General features: G+C 35.3%; 1 long non-coding RNA gene across 1 annotated transcript in view; it reads right to left on the minus strand.

The window, feature by feature from the left end:
• Positions 1-727: 727 nt before the first annotated feature.
• LOC150096790 (uncharacterized) overlaps positions 728-22,504 on the minus strand; it is a 195,608-nt gene continuing 173,831 nt past the window's right edge. The window contains exon 2 of the long non-coding RNA XR_016549827.1: positions 728-1,168. This is a non-coding gene — a long non-coding RNA (uncharacterized LOC150096790). The remainder of the gene's footprint in view (positions 1,169-22,504) is intronic.

A 22,504-nucleotide genomic window follows, 5' to 3' on the forward strand; every position in this document is an offset into this window, starting at 1 on the left:
CATGAAATTGCAAAAAATTTGAATTTTGATAGCGTTATAGATGATTTTATTGATAAGCGTATTAGGTTAAATAAAATTTAATATATTAAGATTTCTTTTAAATTTTATAAGTTGTTATACATATATTTCATTCTTTATAGTAAAAATGGATATTTTTCTCATATTTTTATATTATTATTTTATATTATTAAATAAATCATTGTTCTGGAGTATTTATATGATAATGTGTACTTACATAATAAAATAATATATCATGTACATACAAACACATTTATTTTTTAACTAATTTTTTCCCTTTACTTAAATTGATGCTAAAGAGCATATTGTTTATTTATGTGCATAAATATTTTTTATATTGGATTTAATAAATTAATTACAAGATATTCTTCCATTTAAAATTTCTATAATTGTTACTAACTTTCAGGGGGCCCTCTTTTACATTTCGCACAGGGCCCCGCAATATGTTTTATGTATATGTTTAAATAGACGAGTATATGTTTTATAAACTAAACCATGGTTCCATTGGTTGGAACATCTTCCAATCAATGGAAGCTGTATAAAAACAAAACTAATACACATAACTAACTACCCATATTCTATATCATGCAATATGGTGAAGCTCCCAATCCCAGGTTAAAGGAATATCATAAACAAAACAACAGAAATTTATGTTTATTAGCAGGAAAGAGTACTTTATTTAAATTATTTATTTACACAAAAACACGAGCATAGGTAATAATATTTATTTGATTAGAAAGCCAGATATTTCAGTCTGAAACTTACAAACCATCTTTAGTGGCAGTGATAGTTGATTACAAAGTAGAATGCAAACCATGGCATAATTTGAAACAGGAAGAACCATGCAATGTTATAATTGAAGAAAACGTTAATGATAACTATTCCCATATTCTAACATTCCCATATTTTTGATAAAGATAAGCAGTTGTTCAAGTGGTTAAACAAAGCTTCAACACTCTCTTTAAATTCTGCGTACAGAATTTAAAGAGAGTGTTAAAGTGTTGAAGAATATCCAAGGCATGGTTTACTAGACCTCGACCATACTTGTGGAAGCAGATGTCTTTTTTGTGTTCTTCTAGGTAGAAGTTAGCATCTCTCCCAGTCTGTCCATAATATGATAATTTGCAAGAACAAAGAACCTTGTAAACACCTGTAAAAAATAAATAAAATAAATAATAAAAATAAATATAATCAAATTCCTGACATACATACATACATGTATGTATACAAGGGATGTACAGGATATTATAACAGTACTACATGAAGAACTTATATCATTACTAACTTCCTGTCAACAATTTTCCTCCAAATCAATCTGTTATCTGTCAAGACTCAAACATTATCATATCTTATATTTGTGTCTTTAAAGGCACATTTTACTGTATCAATCCACCTGTGAAAGGATGTTCTTGTTTTAGCACCATCTTAGCCTTTTATGATAAAGTTACAAGAGCATTAGATGAGGGAAAGGCATATACTGCCATTTGCCTAGACTTAGCAAAGGCATTTGACAGGGTGCCACATGATAAGCTGACATTCAAGTTGCAGCACATGGGTCTGGATGTAAGATTGGTCAACTGGATTCAGCATTGGCTGTCCGATAAATATGAGAGAGTTGTGTATGGTGGAGCAATATCAAAGAGGCAGAAGGTTACAAGTGGAGTTCTACAGGGCTCAGTACCGGGACATATATTGCTTAACCTTTATATCAATGACAACGGCTGTGGATTGCAAGGGGATATTCGGTTGTTTGCTGATGATGCGAAGCTGGAAAGGGTTATTAGTAATAGTGAAGATGTGGTAGACCTGCAAGAGGATTTGAATAAGCTAGATATATGGGCAAATGAATGGGGATGTCAGTTTAATGCAGCAAAATGTAAGAGGTTTGGGACACATCGATGAGACACTGCATACTCTATGGGAGGAGCTAAACTGGAGGAAGTGGGAGAGACAAGAGATCTGGGTTTGATGATTGATAGAAACCCGAAATTTAGGGGACATATTGCAAAGGTAGTGAAGGTAATGCAGAGGATTGCTGCAATAATGAAAAGGACACTGACCTGCAGAGATAAAATGGTTATCATTCCGTTGTATAAGACTGATCAGGCCACACTCAGACTATTGTTCTCAGATCTGGTCCCCCAGGATTTCAAGGGGATAAATTAACTGTGGAAAGGGTACAAAGGCGGATAACAAAGATGGTGCCGGGACTGCACAATGTCAGTTATGAGGATCGGCTGAGGGAGTGTGGACTGCAGAGTGTGGTGGATAGAAGAAGGAGGGGTGATATGATTGAGACTTTTAAACTGTTGAGAGGTGGTTACAGGGTTGACACTGGGGAGTTCTTTCGCTTGGTTGAACAGCAGGAAGGAGTCGTGACAAGGGGCCATCCCTGGAAGTTATGAAAGGAAACTGTGAGGAAGAGGGTGAGGAGTGGTTTCTTTGCGTGGAGGGTGGTTGAACTATGGAATGCATTGCCTGATGGAGTGGTGAGAGCGAGAACGGTCAATGCATTTAAGGAGTGGTATGATAGATTTTGTGTTTCCTAGGAGGGACCTCCCTCAATGAGTCTTGGTAGATGTGTTTTTAGAAAGGACCTCCCACGATGAGTCTTTTGACTCCATGGAGGCCTGAATAATAATAATATCCTGATCTTCCTTCTGAGCCTTTTTTCTGCCAACTTGGCAAAGAGACTTGTTTTAAGTCTCTAATCTTTCCTCTCCCGTTCTGTTTAAGTGACCATACTACCTGAGATTAGCTCTGTTAGCACATACCTGAATGCTAACAATGTCAAGTTTTTTCCTAATATCCTCATTTTTAATATGATATTGCCATTGGTGCTATCTGTTCAAGTCCCTAATCTTTCTCAGGAGTCTCATACCTGTGGTCTCTAGTCTTTGGTCAAATGTTTTATTTCTAACTCAGTTCTTAAATCTATAAGTTAAAATTTGTTTGAACACTGTCTTGTATATAGCTAATTTAGTGTTTTGACTAATTTCTCTCTTATTCCATATGAATTTATTTAGTTGACTTCCTACCATACCAGCTTTGTTGATTCTGTTGTCTATTTCCATATTTAATTTACCATCTTCACTAAAAATTGTGCTTAAGTAGATAAAATGTTTTATTTGTTCTATAGTTCTCTCCTTTCACGATGCAGTTGATATTTTCAATGACACCTCCGGGAGTCCAAGGACTCATCAAGAGAGGGCACCACTCAATCCACCAACTACAATGAGCCGCAACTACACCAATGCCATCTTCCGCCAACCACTACTATTTTCACAGACAATCACAAACATCCATGCCCACGGTGGGATTCGAACCCATAGCCTTTTGGCTGGAGAGCAGATACACTAACCACTCGGCCAACCAGGCTGCCTATTTTCATTGTCTTTGTCTTATTATTGCTGATTTTCAAATAACTGCTGTAATAAATTTGCTGATACCAAATTTATTACAGCAGTTATTCATTTTAGTCAGAGAATCTGGCAGGCTTGTACTGGTTTTATTTCAAAGTATTTCCAGTATTTCAGTATTTTAAAAAGATTTCCAGTGGCATACAAGCCTAGTATGCTAATTACTTACAACTTTACAACAGCAATCCCTTCTCATTGAAAAAATAAATAGAAGCCCATGATATGACCCATAGCAACAGAAAGGCATGGAACTTTATCAACAGAATCAGGAAGGATTTCACTAAGCCATATGAGCATCCAGAGGTAACAGCTAATCAAATTGCTGGCCAGCTGCTGTTGAATGGAAAATTCCCTATAAAGCACCCAAAAAATAAGATACTTAGAACCCCAAGTGAGGAACAAAATATGATTAACTCAGATTTTACCATCACTGAACTCAATACTGTCATAAACCTATTAAAACCTAAAAAATCTGCAATGAACAAATTAAACATTTTGGACCCAGGACTAAAGAATGGTTATTAAACCTATACAATACTTGCCTCAGAACCCTAAGGATAGCATGCTAAAGTGGTGGTCTTTCTGAAACCAGGGAAAAACTCCAACCAAAGCAAATAATCACAGTCCTATATCGCTACTCAACTAATCTTCTCAACGCTACTCAATTAATACTAACCTCTTTAAACTCTATGAATGATTAATTTTGAATAGGCTACAACCCTTAATCAAACCCCATCTTATTGCTGGTCAGGCTAGTTTTAGACCAGGCAAATCCTGTACATCACAAATTCTCAACCTCACTCAATATATATTAATAGAAAAATGGTTATGAGCAAAAACTAGTCACAGGAGCAGTCTTTGTAGACCTAACTACAGCATATGATACCATAAACCATCTCACACTCAGAAATAAAATATACAGAATAACTAGCTCCAATCACTCTTGGAAAATAGATGCTTTTTTGTGGACGTGGGGGGGCAGAGGAAGAGTCACTTGCATTTCCAAAAAATGCCCCCCCCCCACCAGGGGAGTGTGTTATCACCATTACTTTTCTACATCTACGTCAATGATCTCCCCATCTTTCCAGGAACTAGAAATTGTATCTATGCTGACGACCTTGCCATAGCTACTCAATCAAAAAACTTTCAAGTCCATTGAAACTACTCTATCATTTGCCTTAAATAGTCTAACCACATATTATGGCAGTAATCAATTAAAACAAAATCCCTTGAAAACCCAGACTGGCCTTTTCCACCTTAACAGTAAGAAAGCAAACAGGAAGTTACAGATTTCTTGGGAAGGCTCTAATATAGAACATTTCTGGAACCCAATCTACCTCAGTGTGACTCTTGATCACACTCTTCATATAAAACACAAATAGAAAAAAAGAAGGAAAAAAAAGGCAAAAGTGAATGCAAGAAATGATATACTAATAAAGCTTACCTCCTCCAAATGGAGTGCAGATCCTAGCATACTGAGATCATCTGCCTTGGCCCTTTGCTATTCTCCTTATTAAGCCGTACCGTGAGGCAGGCTGCCTCTATGCTACACCCTGTCGATGGTACTGCCAATCAGTGATAGCTGGCCCAAGACTATCACTAATTATAAATGGCAACCAGTGAAGAGAAGCAAGAACAAATATCACCATCTCATGATCCCATACACAGCATATTAATATATGGGAGTGCAGGTTCTACGGTTGATTTTATGGGATGAAAAATCCAAATTTCTAGGAGAAACAAATACTGCTTCTCATACCCGAGATCGACTAACTCGAGAATCAGTCAGAGATTCAGTTAGAAAATGTCCTTCTAGTCAGTGACTGCTTAAGTAATATTTTATTTGTTCTATAGCTTCTCCATTCAGAAAATCACTGATATTTTCATTATTTCTGCCTATTTTTAATGTCTTTGTCTTTTATTATTGATTTTCATGCAAATTCATCACAGCAGTTATTCAATTTAGTCAGGGAATCCTGTGGACTTGTACAGGATTTATTTAAAAGTATAACATCACCTGCATAGCATAAACAGTTGAGTTGACATCTTAAATTCTGATATCAGATTTAATACAATTTTCCTTTGTAATGTGATCCATATAGACAATGAATAACAGTGGAGATAATGTGCACCCATGTCACATACCTGATTTAACATCGAACCATCTTCCTGCACCTCCTTCAATTCTAACTGCTGACTCACAGCTTAAATAGAGACTATGTATTGCTCGATATAATGTTCCATTTACACCATATAACTGTAGTAATTCTGAACATCTTTTTTCTTGGCACCTTGTCATATTCCTTTTTCCATATCTACAAATCTTGAATACAGATCCTTGTTATATTCTCATGATTTCTCCAGTATTTGCCTTAAACAGAGCAAATTTCATCCTGACAAGCACTATATACTCTGAATCTAGCTTGTTTTTCTCCAAGCTGTCCATCCACAATTCTTCTTAGCCATCTCTCGAGTTTAGAGTAATATTATTGAATGTTCCTGGTAAGATGTTTGCAAATATACACAGTAGGGAAATTCTTCTGTAATTGTTGCATTCCATTTTATCTCTCTTTTAATAGATAGATACTATGAAAGAGATACTCCAGTTATCCAGAATTTGATTCTCTGAGCAGAATCATGCCTTCTGAATTATGCAATACAGTCAGTCTGGTTGGCCGAGTGTATAATCTCTCTAGCCAAAAGGCTGCAGGTTCAAATCCTGCCATGGGAATGGATGTTTGTGATTGTCTGTGAAAATACTAGTAATGGTAGGGGGAAGATGGCGTTGGTGTGGTTGTGGTTCATTGTAGTTGGTGGATTGAGTGGTGGAGACAGAATTGTAGAGTAATATCTGACCATTTTTGATCAAATATCATCTACTCGAACTACATTTACTCCTTTCCACACTGCAGGTTTTTAATGGCCTTTTCTACTTGAAATAGAAAAAGCCTTTCTGATTGCATTCCTGTTTAGTGTTTTCTACCACTAGGATGCTATCGCTTCTTTAATTTAGCAGTCTTTCAAATTAATTACTCTAGACATCTAGAATATCTTCAGTTTTCATGTCACTTTTGTCATCTCTGATTCCTTTTACATCATTTTTTCCTCCATTTCTAAATTCTTTAAAGTCTCCAGAATATTTTGCCATCTTCCTGATATTTATTTTCTATGTTCTTACCAGTCTTCCCATGACTTATTTAGCTAGTTTCCATAATCATGGTTTCTTAAATTCTTCTATGTATTCTTTGAGAGAGCATAAGCTGACCTACTTACCAAGAACTTTCAATAAGCTTTATTCTTTTCCTTGACTGCCTTTTTAATGTAGACTTGCTGAGTCTACATTGGAGTTCTGATTTATTTTTCTGTCATTGCAGACAACCTCACCACTTGCCTCTCTGGCTGAATCAGTCAATGTTTTCTTTCTGGTTTACCAATAAAAATCCAAGATTTTGTTTTTATTTGTAATCTCTTTTTTTTCTTGAACAATGTTTGTGTAATTGAGTCTACAGTTACCTCTGAAAGCTGTTCAACTTTGATACTTCCACTACTGCCAGTTGTCCACTCTGAAATAAGCTATCTTAAAAATACTAGATAACAATCTTCTTCTGAAGGAAAAGACAGAATGCTTAGATTCCTCTTATGGCTATACAGAAAGAAAAGAGTCCCAAGCGGTAATGCAGTATACATCAGCAATTTCATGTTCCGTTTTCATCCATTTGATTGATTAGCAGATGTCTTTAACAGAACTTAAACAAGTCATATGTCGCCAAATTGAAGCCTTTGGCTCTTCATATATCTAATAATTTATTAGGACACCTGTCGGCAATACTCATAGAAGGGTTGTAAGTTCCGTTCGCTACAAACTTGATATTAACTAGGTCTACCTACTCACTGATGAGACCTCAATAAAGGTTGAAACCGGTCTGGGTAATGACCTTCTCTCATAATAAAGAACAGTAATACAGCTCCTAGGAGCTAAGTTCACATTATGGGTAAATATCAAGAATAGTGATCGGAGCTTGCTCCACCTTTGACATGAGTTGCCTCAGCTTGCACTACCTTGAGGGTCAGTTGCTGCAGTATCCAGGTATTTGCTTACGCTTGGAATCGCCGAACTTTATATAGTTTCTACTATATTCGGCATGAAACCCTTTGAGTTTCTTATTCGGCTAAGAAACGATATGGGATGTAATATCCCTTAACTTAAACAAGTCATATGTCGCCGAATTGAAGCCTTTGGCTCTTCATATATCTAATAAGAAGTACTAATTTTTTTATGGGCTGATACAGTATTAATATCAAAATGGTTTCTTAATTTATAATAAACACAGCTTCAGTTTTATTACCAAAAATTATAAATTATCTGATGCAATTTATCTTGGAAAGAGAGTGCAATTTGAATTTCTTTTTTTTTTTTTTAAACTAAAAAAAAAAAAAAATGCAGATATCTAACATAGCCGGAACTATTTTAGTCCTGGAAGGAGGAGGTGGGGGGGATGAGTCTCTCACCTAATCAAACTAACATATTTCAGATTATTTTACTTTTAAAACCATTCCTAAGAAAACATAAATCAATTGGGAGGCATGTACACATATACATTTTTAGTGTAAAATAGTCCAGATATTTTAAAATTTTCACATATCAAAACTAGAAGTTAGTTATTTTCAAATATTCAGTGATTTCTTCTTTGCTCTGAAAGAAAATATCAACTAATATTAAGGATAAGAAAAAAATGTGGTATTTTCTGTTTAACTGAGTGATCGTTTCAGAACCAAATGCCATTTACACTGTTCCTTCTTTTGAAAAAAATCAGTGCATAAGAGTACTTCTCGTTATCTGACACACCTACTTGCCGGCTTGGTTGGATAAGTGGTTAGCTTGTCTGCACCTCAGCCTCTTGGCTGGAGAGCGAACAAGCTCTTTCCTACAAACTCTGTGTGGAAAGGGAGCAACCCTACCACTTATTCTAGCAGGAGACTTCGCTCCCAAAACCCAGTGAAGTACGGGAGTGACCATATGGAATCTACGAATGTCAAATGTGGAAAAAAAAAAGACACACACCTATGAATGCATCCGATTAAACAATTATTATAAGATATAAAATTGTTAAAATATATGTTAAAATAATTATAAAATTATTATAACATATATTATTCTTATAAAATAATTATAAGAATAATATTAGTAATTGATATTTCTTTAGTTGCATGTCACACAGAGAGCTTAGCTAATGCATAATTCATTTTTTAATTGTTTGCCTCAGTTTGTCACATGCAATTCTTGGAAATGAGGGAGGTGAGCTACAGCTCAAAGTATTGCAGGTAACATTATACATTATTATGTAAATGTCATAGTGTTTTCTGTGAATCAAAACCATACAAGTACAAAAATTGTAAACATTCTATGAAATGATTTATTCCTATAATTATAAATAAACAAGAACTTAATTTAGAAGACACAGCAAACTTTTTAATAAACATCTTTTTAGAATATGCAATTTTTTCTGCAATGTCCCAGATGTAGAAAATGCAAATAGATTTTAAACTGTATAAGTAGGAGGAGACTTCCATGCAGCTTTTTAAGGAATAACAATAAGAATTTTAAAAATAAGGTGTGACAACTTTTGGCAACTGGTATAGGTAAATATGACTTCTCCATTTTTTTTTTTTTTTATGTTGAGCTCATACACAGGAGGTTGGTTGGTCAACCTATAGTACATTAGTACCGTGTATGGGTAGTGGGTTGGGAAAGGAGGAATTTGTTCACATTAGATTTGAATGACTTTAAATTGTATTCCTTGGGAAACACAGCAGGTGGGAGTTCCAGAGTGCAGCAGTTGCAGGGATGAATGAAGAGGAAAAGAAACTTGTTCTGTTTGTTTCTAGGTGTACTGTGAAGGGATGTTGTGCAGCAGCCGCACGTGTTCCAATGAACTTAGTACTGAGCAGAGGAATTATTGATGTTATTTCAGATGAGCATTTCCCATGGAAATATTTGTAGAATATACATACTGCAGAGACCATACATCTGTGTGAAAGTGCGGGGAGAGAGTTGGTAAGGGATGGATCATTGATAAGTCTAATTGCTTTCCTCTGTATTGAGTCAAGCATTTTGAGAGAGCTTTTAGGGGTCCCACCCCATATGTGAGAGAAGTATTCAGTAGTTGGGCGGATTTGTGACTTGTATAATGTTAATAGCTGTTCTGGGGTGAAGTAACGTCTTGAGCGAAAGAGAAATCCTAGTGTTTTTTTTTTTTTTTAAGCTGAGGATGCAATGGCTGTGATATGTTTATGCCAGTGTGATTCCAAGAAGCGAGATCTCAAACTGTCTGGAAATTTGGGTATCGTCAAAAAGGATACTGGGAAAAAAATGGTTCTTTTTTATGGGAAATAGTACACATGCAATTTACAGACAAAAAATACTAGCTGTGATGGTGGACAGTAGATGGCACTGATGTAGATGACTGGTAGTAGAGATTCATGGTAGTGGTGGAGACGGAGAGTTGTACAATAGGTGTCCTCCTGCGATGAGTCTTCGGACTCCTTGGAGGTGTCACAAATAATAACAATAACAATTTCATGGGGCTTCTAGTACTAAAACATCCTATATCAAAATATAACCAACTCAGTTAAGTTTTTTACATAAAAACTAATATTTCACGTGAGCACTATTTATTTGTCTAATCTTATAGGAGATGAGCCTTGTTCAGCCTGTTAAGGTTCCAGCTTATCAAGGATCAAATGTGAATTGTTCTAAATACACATAACAGCTATGAAACAACATTGGTAAGGAATATCATAAACTTGACAATTATTTAAAATCTTTAACCTTTGCATATTAATGTTAATATGTAAACTTCAGAAACACAAATGCACCTTTTTGATGATATTTATATTATTTCATCAGTAATCTATAACATCCTCTTAAAATACTCTTGCAACTTTACAGCAAAGAATCAATTCTACAGCTGTTGGAAGCATTTCATAAATATGTGATCTTCATATCCTATATTGTCATAGAGATCAAAGTACCACAATAATATATCTTCCTCTTGACTGTTAATATTGGAAGGGGGAAGTATATAGTATATATTGTATAGTATAAAGTAGTTATACATTAAATTGCACTGTATAAGCAAACGAAAGTTTGTTCATTTTTGGCATGTGTATATTTCCTTGTATTATGGGAAGTCACTACCAAGACTGGTTTTAACCTTTTTAATGAGATCTAATTAGTGGTAGTTAGACCAATGGAGATACTGAGAACCAAAAATAAACTTCTGGTGATTTGGCTCTCAGTATCAAAAAATCAATATTCAAAAAAATATAGCATACTGCACATACTAGAACAATATGCTGTCAAGTCATTTGCATATACAAACAGCCTAGTTATGAAGTTTCATATGCAAGCCTTTGTTTGCTCATGCGTTATTAAAGGATAATACAAGAATATAATTCGCTGGCCTGGTTGGCCAAGTGGTTAGCATATCTGCTCTCCAGCCAAAAGGCTGCAGGTTCAAATCTCTCTGTGGGCATGGATATTTGCGATTGACTGTGAAAATACTAGTGGTGGTGGTGGGCAGTAGATGGAGTTGGTGTAGATGGTGCAGTTCGCTGTAGTTTGTGGATTGAGTTGTAGAGTAGGTGCCCTCCCTCGATGAGTCTTTGGACTCCTTGGAGGTGTCACATAATAATAACAATTTCTTGTCAAGTATAATTTTCTTTGCAACCAAGAGAAAAAACTTACTATAAGCTGAATGTGTGAAACAGAATTTAACACATGTCAAATGGTCACATGAAAAAAAAAAAAAAATTATTGATGGAAGAAACCCATCATATTGAGGACAAGAAGCCTTTTATTCTTCTTCTCACCAGCAATTAGAAATTTGCCTATTGTAGTTTCATTGGTTTTTTGATCTTGCAACAGGTCCAACTCTTCCTCCTTCTCTATGTGCCCTTTTTTCTTAAGTCTATGTTTATCCACTTCTTGTGGTAACAGATATCTTTCCATCCTACATAAATGCTTATTCCATTACTCTTTATATTCCTTAATCTCTTCATTTATACTATAAATACCTAATTCTCTTATGATGTCTTCATTTCATACAGTTTAATTTTGTGCATGCTTTAAATATTATCAAAATCTCATTTCTGCTGCCTGTATTTTCCTTTGATCTTTCTTTTCAACAGTCCATATTTAGTGAGAGTGGCCAGTTCTATAGATTTTCTGTAATTTATTTTTTCATCTATATCTTTGTCTTTTAAATGTTATTAGCTTTTATTTTTAAATTTACTTTACCTCTAAAAAATCATTTTCTGAATTTAGTTCATTCAGTTCACTAATTCATTTCACAGACAATAATAATAATATTATTATTATGTAACATCTCCAGGGAGTCCAAAGACTCATCAAGGGAGAATGTGCCAACAGCATCGAATGATTTATCCCCTTCCAACTACTAACTGCGCTCAAATTTGCTTAACTTTTTGCATGAACCATTAGTAGCAGAGGCTCTACCAATCGACCAACCTCTTAGATATTATTGCTGGCAATATTATTATTATTATTATTGTTATTCCTGATACCTCCAAGGAGTCTGAAGACTCATCGCGGGAGGACATCTTCAACTGTCTCTACACCTTACCTCTACTACGAATCAACGCCATCTACAGCCCACCTCCAACACCACCACAACTAGTAATTTTTGTCTGTAAATTGCGTGTGTTCTGAAGGGCCGATTTGTATGTATGCGGGATGAAAAACCTGAGTTTCCGGGAGAAAAACCCTGCTACCTCCGTATGAGATCGGCTAACTCACCATCGATTGAAATCGACCAGATAAAGATTCCTCCCGTCGCGACGAGAATCGAACTTAGGCCTATTCCAATCGAAGGGCGCAATGTACCGTCGTTCTTCCAATTGCGCTACGGAGGCGTTAAAAAAAAAAATTAATCACCGCATCTCACGGTTCAAAACCACCAACCATAAATTGAATTGAAACATGGAATATCTAAGAGCAACAACAAACTTTTGCTCATATCATACAGTATTTACAAGAATTCATATAGAGGACAATGGCTGAAAATCAAACAAACGTAAAGAAACCTATGAATTTATAAATAAATGGGACATATAATTCATTATCTGTCCAAGAAGTAGAAAAATATGCAATAAAAAAAACGATTAAATTACTATTTGACTGATGCAAAAGGGAAGTCTTCACAATACAAATACTTGAAAGCAAGACATTACTATTGGTGGACTTTTTCACTGAGCTGTGCCAGAGTTCAACATTTTTTTTAACTATCTCAATTATGTACTTTCGCTGCTAGAAAGTAATTTTATATTACAAGCACATCAAGTAAATAAATATTTTAAAAATATTTTTTATTAAAACTGGGTATTATGCTGAGTGAAGATATTTATGCATATATAGCAAGACTATCATTGTATAACTATAGCATGACCTTCAAACTCAAGATAAACCCCTTGAAAGTACATATTGGGAGAGTGGCTAGAAACTGTTGTATACAGTTTAGCATTATTATAGTTGTTTGCAAAACCAAAGTTGTGAATGAAACATTTGATTATTATTATTATTATTATCATCCCCAGATAAGCTTACATATAAGCTTCGAGGATGAAAGCAAAGAAATTAGTTCTCATCCGAGATGTATCATATGTAACCAAGTGCATGTAATGTACATATCACATGTAAACCAAAGTATGCAATGTATGTATCATATGTAACCAAGTGCATGTAATGTATGTATCACATGTAAACCAAAGTATGTAATGTATGTATTATATGTAAACAAATGTATGTAATGTATGTATTATATGTAAACAAATGTATGTAATGTAAGTATCATATGTAAACAAATGTAAGTAATGTATATGTAAACAAATGTAAGTAATGTATCATATGTAATCAAATGTATGTAATGTATGTAATAACTGTAACAAAAGTATGCAATATAGAGTGATTATATCCATTGATATTGTATATATAGAGTGTAAAATTGCAAAGAAACATCTGTAATAATCATCATTATGAATATTATAATAATACATGTTGTAAACAGTTATTGTTATTATTATTATTTTAAAAAAATTTATGTATGAGAAAGTATTTGTTATGTATAATTGTCTTCATATAATGTATGTAATTTATCTGAGAAATAATAAAATGTTAAAAAAAATATCTGAGAAAATTATTATTCAGGCCTCCATGGAGTCAGATATATGCTAACATAGCCAAAATTTACAAATTTAATAATACACACATACTGATTTGTTCACTACTACTTTTCTTTCTTTACATTTGAAAGTTGTGTCTTAAACCATAACCCATGACATAATTATAACCACAGGATTTTGCTATGCAAATATAGATATCTTTGCTAGACACAAAAACTTACAAAAACTTGCTAATAATTCCTACAACAAAGAGCGAGCCAGAATTATGCTACAGTATTATTATTATTATGTGACACCTCCAGGGAGTCCAAAGCCTCATTGAGGGGGAGGGAGAGTGTACCAACAGCATTGGATGATTAAACCCCTTCCAACTACTAACCACACTCAAAGTTGCTTAACTTTTGGTGAGCCATTAGTAGCAGGGATTCTACCAATCGACCACCCTTTCCTCTCAGAAATGAAGTGTACTATTGAGATGAAATAATCTGCCCATTATTGGTGAAGTGCACATGCTTTGACCAGCACAAGTGACTTCATATGTATTCTGTAAGTTATTTCTATGTTATGCAAATATTTCTCCCATCCCAGCATCAGTGAGTATTACTGAAACAGCCACAACAATCTATGCTCAAAGTTTCTCCAAGATTTGTGACAAGGGAGGCTGGTACTCTTGGTGCTTGATGTAGCTGATGCTGCACAGGGAAATAAGATCTTCTGCAGAGGTCAGAGGATTACATCTGATTTATTACCATTAACACATAAGAAGTGAATGCAGCACATTCACTTCTTATGAAATTTGACATTGTCACAAAAGGGCTTAATCAGAATTACACATAACCAACAGTACCTTAGAAAATTTTCATTACATACCCATGATAACAATCTGTACACCTCTAGCTCTATTCATGGGGTCTAAGCAGACCCCACTCAAGATTTTCTGTTAAATGCTTGAAATAATGGATTTTATGATTTTCTATGAAAGTACATCATTGAGTAGTCACCAGCTCCTGTAACTGAAATTCCAGCTCTTGAATTTCAAAAATTTTAATTTACTTTCATTTCCAATTGTATTCTTTACAGTTCTGCAATGCTACCAATGAAAACACTCATTCACAATTTTTTTAGCTTGCTGCTTCAAAAGGCTGGTTGAATTCAATGACATCAAAATGAGGATTACAGTTTCAATTTTAGTTTGGTACAATTATTTCAACTCCACCACCTATACCACTTTGCAATTGTCACCACTTTGCAAATGGGTCTGCTGAATTTTCAGCAATCAGACATTCCTGCAGCAAAATTCCTTCACCTCTTTACAATTCTTGTAATACAGTAACACACTAATAGAAGTACATACCTCTGAACTTCAAAATTTAAAAATCTTATAATCAGTTAAGTGCAATTAGCATATCCTCATTCATATGTCCTTTGTCTTGTACAGAATATCTGAATGATTCATATTAACATTTTATCAAAAAGTATCATTATTCATGACTGTTTTCTTGTAGTGATTTAAATATCTTAAAATAAAAGTTGCTTTTTCACTTGTATGAAAAAGCGAACTTTTTCACTAAAACACATACAAACACAATGATTTGTTTATAATAATTATCCAAATGTATTTATTTCTTTATATTATTTCAGCAGAACTTGGAATTATTTTTCTATGTTGAATAGTGAATGGATAAAGTAAATTTGCATAACTTTTTTTTTGGGGGGGGGGATATATTAAAATTAAAATACACCTTTAGTTTCATTACTAATGTAATAGTAAATCTGCATTTAGACTGTTGTACTTATGATTACAAAAACTAGATGATTTTTTTAAAACCAGATACAGAGTGATCAAAATTAAAGTATCTCAGTTTAATCCTTGTGGAGTGCAACCCAGTGATAATGCTGCAAAACTTTGCATCATCTGAAAGTGATAACTGAGGGGGGGGGGGTAGTTCAAAGTGAATTTGCACATCACACCACACAACAAGAGCCAGGAGGGTTTAAAAAGTTGGATATAGCATTTTTCCCTTCATACTGGTTGTTAAAACCATCCACAGAGATGGCACTAACCTTGTCCCAACATACTTTGCCCTTGCAGCTGTACTACCTAAACAACTGCAATGCTGATGCTGTGCAAACTGAAAATTTTGTTGCCTGAACAAATGTCAATGAAGTTCACTATCTCCATGTGCTCTGTGACAAATGATTTTGAAGAAAGAGCATCGCTGGGAGTTAGACATGGCAGAGGCTGCAAACCAATCAGTTCACAAATCAGTTCAGGAATATTCTACAGAAGATTCTGCATTTCTATCCACTCAAGATAACCCAAACACAGGAGTTGCACCTGTAGAACTTTGAAAGGCAACTGACATTTGCTTTAACATTCCTTGCTTGAGTGGAGTTGGACACTGTGGCCCTCGATGATTTTGTGGGGAGATGAGGCTTACTTTCACCTGAATGGAGCTGTGAATATCTATAACTGCCAGATATCGGCTAAGCAGAATGTACATGCAATCCAACAAATTCCTTTGCATTCACCCAAAATTACTGTCTGATGTAGGTTTCCAGCTTCATTTATCATTGGACTTTCTTTGAGGACGTTCGGCACTTGGGTCCTGTGACCTGCTCAGATACTGCCAAGAAGTATCATGATATGATAAGCTTGGTTGCGCTACAGATACAGCAGCAACACCTGTGCATAGATCCAGTCATTTTCATGCAGGATGGCCTCTCCTATGTGGAGACCCCCCCCCCCTTGGTCGATCCATACAAGAGGTTCTTCGAGAACATTTCGCAGAAGCCAGAGTGATCAACCGAGTGTTTCCCACTGCCGCCTCATTCATCTGATCTGATCCCTTGTGACTTCTGGCTCTGGGGATTTCTTAAAGACAGGGTTTATTAGGATCATCCTAATGACTTGTCAATACTAAAAGAACGCATAATGCAGCATGCGTGCAACATCAGTCCTGACCAGCTGCATTCTGCCATTGAACACGCTTGTGCAAAGGATGCAGCTTGTGGCATACCAGGTGGAGCAGCACATTGAACATTACAGCCCATGAATAAAAATGTATTATTTATACTTGTGATACTTTTCTCCTTACACACAAGGAAAAATTACTACATCTACATTCAGTACATCATACAGTGCCCCCAGTGATAAAGTTTGGGACTGCCTTTTTTTTTTCTCAGATATCACTTCTGCAAGATGTACACTCTACTGCTGCAAAGTTTTGCAGCATTTGGATCACTGGGTTGTGCTCCACAAGGCCTTGAACAGGGATTTAATTAATTCTTTAATCCTTTAATTCTGATCGCCCTGTATCTTAATAAATTTGATTGTAAATGCCATAAAAACCAGCCTTGAAGTGTTTTACATGTCACTCAAATACATGGTTGTGAGGCATCCACTGAAACTGAAATAATACTTGAATACTACTAGAATAATATGAATATTAAGTATAATGTGAATATATTTCTTCATTTGGATGTTAAATTACTCCTTTGTAAAGGGGTTTAACATTGAGATTTAGCATAAACAATAAATGATGTAAATCTTAAAACTCAATTGACATCAATATGCTTTGTTAATGATAACTTAACTAATGATAGTTATTGATAGCTAATGAGTTAATGATAACTAATGATAATCGCTGGAAGTTATGAAAGGAAGCTGTGGGCAAGAGGGTTAGGAGTGGTTTCTTTGCATAGAGGGTGGTTGAACTGTGGAATGCATTGCCTGATAGAATAGTGAGAGAGAGAACGGTCAATGAGTGGTATGATAGACTTTGTGTTTCCATGAAAAGACCTCCCGCAATGAGTCTTTTGACTCCATGGAGGCCTGAATAATAATAATAAAGTGTGGATGATTTCTCTCTCTCTCTCTCTCTCTGTATGTGTGTGTGTTTTCTCAGTAAAAACTTTCTTGACTATGAGATGTAAAATAGTTCATATAGCTAATTAAGCTAAAACAAAAACATCTAATAAATCATTCTTATTTACTTTGAAAAAAACATGACTGGTTTCATCCTACTCTTAGAGATCTAATGTAAAGCACCAGCTTCACCATTCATAATTGCTCTAACATATGTAATATGTGTTTTGTCAAATGCCTTTGCAAAAGCCAGCAGAATCATGCTGTACCATTTCCTTATCCAAATGAGCTGTTATTCTATTATAATTAAATAAAATACATTTTCACATTTGATGTCCATAGATGCCGTATGGTCACTCCCAGTGTCTTGGTCAGAGGTACTGCCAATTCTCTTGCACATTCCATTCTCATAACACAGAGGCTCATATGCTATCCAGTCTTACTGCTATATTCACAGTGATATTTCTCAATATGCAAAGGACTTTCAGTATGTGTACTTATTATCTCTGCCTGGATATGTTCTTGAAGTACTTAAATCCCCCCTCCTGTAATAATTGCTCTACCTGCACTCCTCTGCCAATGCATGACATCTACATCTTTCAGTGCATTCCAACCCTCCCTCCCTCCCTCCCACCCAGCAGCAACCAACAATATATTTTGTCTTACTGGCCTCTATCTCATACCAGATAGCCTCACATGTACTGTTTTCCTTCTGAAATCCTCCTTAACTTCCATTTTTTCTGGATTGCATTCCTTCAACTATCATCAATAGTATGCCTCTTCCTCCCATCTTATTCCCTCTATCCTACATGTAAATACAATATCCCTCCCTACATTCTATCCCCTGTATCATCTTCTGTCAACCAAGTTTCAATGATACCAATAATATTTGGCCAAGTTAAGGTGACCAATGCCAAACAATCCTATCTCTTATTTCTGATGGTTCTGACATTTGTGTGCATTACTAATTGAATAGATTGTATGAATGAACAACTTGATTGAGCTGGCAGGTAAATACTGCAAAGTATCTTGAAATTTGGCAGGTACAGATAGGGTACCAATAGGGAAATTTTAAAGGAGGTGGAAGAGATGGGAGATCTGTGAGTGGTGGTGGTGAAGAGACCTAACATTTAGTGATCCCACTCCTCAAACTGTGACACAAGCACTGGATTATGGCAATGATAAGGAGGACCTTCACATAAAGAAGCAAAAAGATTATGGTTCCCCTGTATAAGGCTTTGATCAGGTGGCATATGGACTAAAGCGTACATATCTCGTTAGCTGGTTTTCAAGAGAATGAAGTGATCTTAAGAAAGGATCCAGCAAAGATTTACTAAGTTCATATCAGGTCTCTGGAATGTAAGATATGAAGATGAATTGAAAGAATGCAATTTGCAGTGCACTGAATAGAACAAGAAGACAGGATATGATTGAGATGTACAAGTTGGTGAGATGTTGTAACCAGATTAATGTGGAGGAAATTTTTTGTTGAGTATAAGGAAATGAGGGACAGACAACAGGCCATCATTGGAAGCTGTGTAACAAGGGTGTGAACAAAGAAGTGAGGAGAAAGTTCTGTATGGAGAGCAATTGGTGAGTAGAATACATTGCCTAAGAGTGTGATGATTACAGAAACTGTAAATGGGTTTAAGGATGTGGTTCGATGATCTTTTTTTCATGAGTGGAACTCACATGACGAGTCTTAATTCCATGGAGATCTGATGTTAATAATAATAAATATATATATATATATCAAATTGAGTCATTGTATTGTCTATTTCTGTATTGATAAAAAAGTTAGCAATGCGATTCATTTTTGGATTTATAAGCAGTCCAACCTTAGCCACTTCTTCCTATAACTCCGTTCTTTTTTTTGTAACCTGTATGTATATATATATATAATTTCCTGAATAATTATGAGCCCACTGGTTTTTAAAAGAAGCATTAAATGGAATCAATAGTTGATTAACAAAGATGTGGATGAGGAATGAAAAAAAATCCTACTAAATATTGAACATTAACTCCAAATTTCAAATATTTTAACTATATTTAAGAAGTTTGATATACATTCTTAAATGTTATTAATTATTATTAATCACATTCATTAAATGAGCTAAAAAAACATGTACAATATATATCCTCCTCATTATCATCATTAAATTCCTGATATGTATACTTGGAGGGGTATAGGATATTTTGACAGCACTACATGAAAAGCAAAAGGTGAAAAGATGCAAAAAGCAAATTTGTGCAAAAGGAATGATGTATAATTGTGGATCTGTGTCTATTTGACAGAAAGGATTTCTACAATGTGGTTGGACTGCATCTAAATGGTTTTGGTGTTAGGTGTCTGGAGAGAGCTTTGTTCACTGAGTATGTTGATGTGCAAATTCAGGGAAACTTAAGCAATTAGGGTGGAAGCAAGTCAGTTTGTGTGAAGGGACCCATGAAGCAAGTTAGTGTGAGAATGACCAAGTCAGGAATCTAGTCTCTCAAGCAAAATATTGAATAGGGTAGTCAATTCAGAAAGTAAAGGTGGGTGAGGGAATAAAGAGATGTTGCCATTTCTATATACTAATTCGAGAAGTATCAGGAACAAGAATGAGGCGTTTTTGGCATTGGTTAATGCAAACTCACTAAAAGTTACAAGCATTAGTGAGATTTGGCTAACAGCAGATGATGTAGTTACAGGGATAGAATGTGAAGGTTTAGTATTTTCAGGGAAGATAGATCAGAATAGAAAGGGGTGAGGAGTACTAATGATGACAGTAGATGAATTGCAACCAAAAAGAATGGGAGACAGGCAGGAAAGTGGCTGTTCATTTGAAGCAATCTAGTGTGAGATTAAGACCAATAAGATAAAATAGACAGTTAGTTGTTGTTATAGGCCAGGGAGTTCCACAGATGATCTGGAAAACATGCATCACCAAATTAATACACTGAGTACAGGTCGAGTGATTATTATGGGGAACTTCAATTATGGATATATAGATTGGAAGGAAGAAAATAGAATTTATACGCCTGCTGAGAGATAATTACTTAAGGCAGCATGTGATGGAGGGGACTAGGGTGGGAGAGTATTGGACCTGGTCATAGGATCAGAAGAGCTGTTCACAACCAGTGACAATATTACCTCCAACTGGTGAAAGTGACCATGCAGTCTTGACTTGGGAGATTGTAAAATGCGAGGAATTTTCTATCAAGAAGGGGTATTTGTGAAACTACAAGGCAAGTGCTTATGGCATGCTTAGGAAAAAGCTTAAATCTGTACCATGGCATAAAACACTGCAGGATAAGGGTGTGTTAGTAGTGCATGGGATATAGTTAAGGGTCTTCTAGAGAAAGCACTATTGCATTGTGTACATAGGGTAAGGAGAGTTAATCAAGTAGGAGTTAGATGGATGAGTAATATCATTAAGCACAAGATGCAGAAGAAGAAAATGCTGGGAAGAGTATATAAACAGAAAGGTGACCAGCAAACTCATAAACAGTACAAGGCTCGGGCAAGAAAGGTAACCATGCTGGTCACCTTTCTTGCCTGAGCCTTGTACTGTTCAAGAAAATCAAAATCAGATTATGAAAAGAATTTAGCTGAGCAAGCCAAAGGAAATCCCAAAGAGTAATGTGGCAAGTAAGAGGAAGAACAACTATGGAAGATTAATCTTAATGGCTGATGGTCACGAAGAGAAAGAAGCAGATAAAATAGTTGAGTTGAGTTACTGAGTGACCACTTTGCAAGAATATATCTTCCTAGTGACGTTACTGCTCTAGCTTATGTGATAGATACGAATGTGTAGGAACAGAGGTGGATGAATTGGAGGTTCTTAGGATATTGCAGAATTTCAATGTAAATACAGCTGTGGGATTAGATGGGATATCAGCTAGGATTTTACGAGAATGTGCAAAAGAACTGGCAATGCCTTTGATTAAGCTGTTCAATTGAAGTCTCAGCTCTGATAGAGTTCTAAGCAATGGCAGATTACCCAATAGGTGCACTAGGCACACACCTAGGACTTTGTTGTCTCAAGGGGCCTCAAACACTACATAGCAAAAAGACAATATGCTTCTAACAAAACGTAGAGACAATCTTTAAAATTTTTTTGAGTTTACCAATAAACAATGCTAATGGTGAACATATTTTTTCGGTTTTAAAAAGAATAAATAGTTTAGGGCAGACTCACTTAAATGATTTATTTATAATGTTTATAGAAAATTATATAGTTAATATGTTAAATTATGATAGCATTATCGATCAATCTTCAGATTTAAAAGCGTGAAAGGTAACATTGTAAGTTGTAATACTAACTAGACAAATTAAATAAATAATTATAAATAAAGAAGAAAAAACTTATTATTTAAAGATTTTATTGTCTTTTTAATATAAGGAGTGGAAGTAGGGCAAGATTGTGCTACTTCATAAAGGAGGTGATAGAACTCAAGCATAAACTATAGGCCTATCTGTGTGTCAGGTGTTGTAGTTAAGTTGTTGGAGAAGCTTGTGAGAACTAGGATCCAGAACTGGGTTAACAACAATGGTATTATCGTTGATGGACAGCATGGATTTGCTAAAGGGAGGTCATGTTTTAATAATCTACTTACTTATTACAATAAGGTGACTGCTTCCTTGGACAAAGGAGAAGGATACACAGTAATATACTTAGATTTTGCAAAGGCTTTTGATAGATTACCACATGATAAGTTGATAGTCAAACTAGAGCGGATGAGGTTGGATATTAGATTGGTGCATTGGATTGGAGACTGGCTATCTGATAGGTATCAGTAAGTTGTGTATTGGGGAGCAATATCCAGGAAAAAGAAAGTTACTAGTGGTATGCCTCAGGGATCTGTTTTAGGGCCATTGCTGTTTAACTTGTATATTAATGATATTGGTGAAGATTTGGATGGAGGTATTCAGTTGTTTGCAGATGATGCAAAGTTGGGATGAACCATGAAGAGTAGAGAAGATGTTGTGGCCTTACAAGAAGACTTGAATAAATTG

The sequence above is a fragment of the Typopeltis vanoorti genome, chromosome 18 (assembly GCF_054136105.1).
Source record: "Typopeltis vanoorti isolate ZY-2024b chromosome 18, IOZ_Tvanoo_1.0, whole genome shotgun sequence".
Taxonomy (NCBI): domain Eukaryota; kingdom Metazoa; phylum Arthropoda; class Arachnida; order Uropygi; family Thelyphonidae; genus Typopeltis; species Typopeltis vanoorti.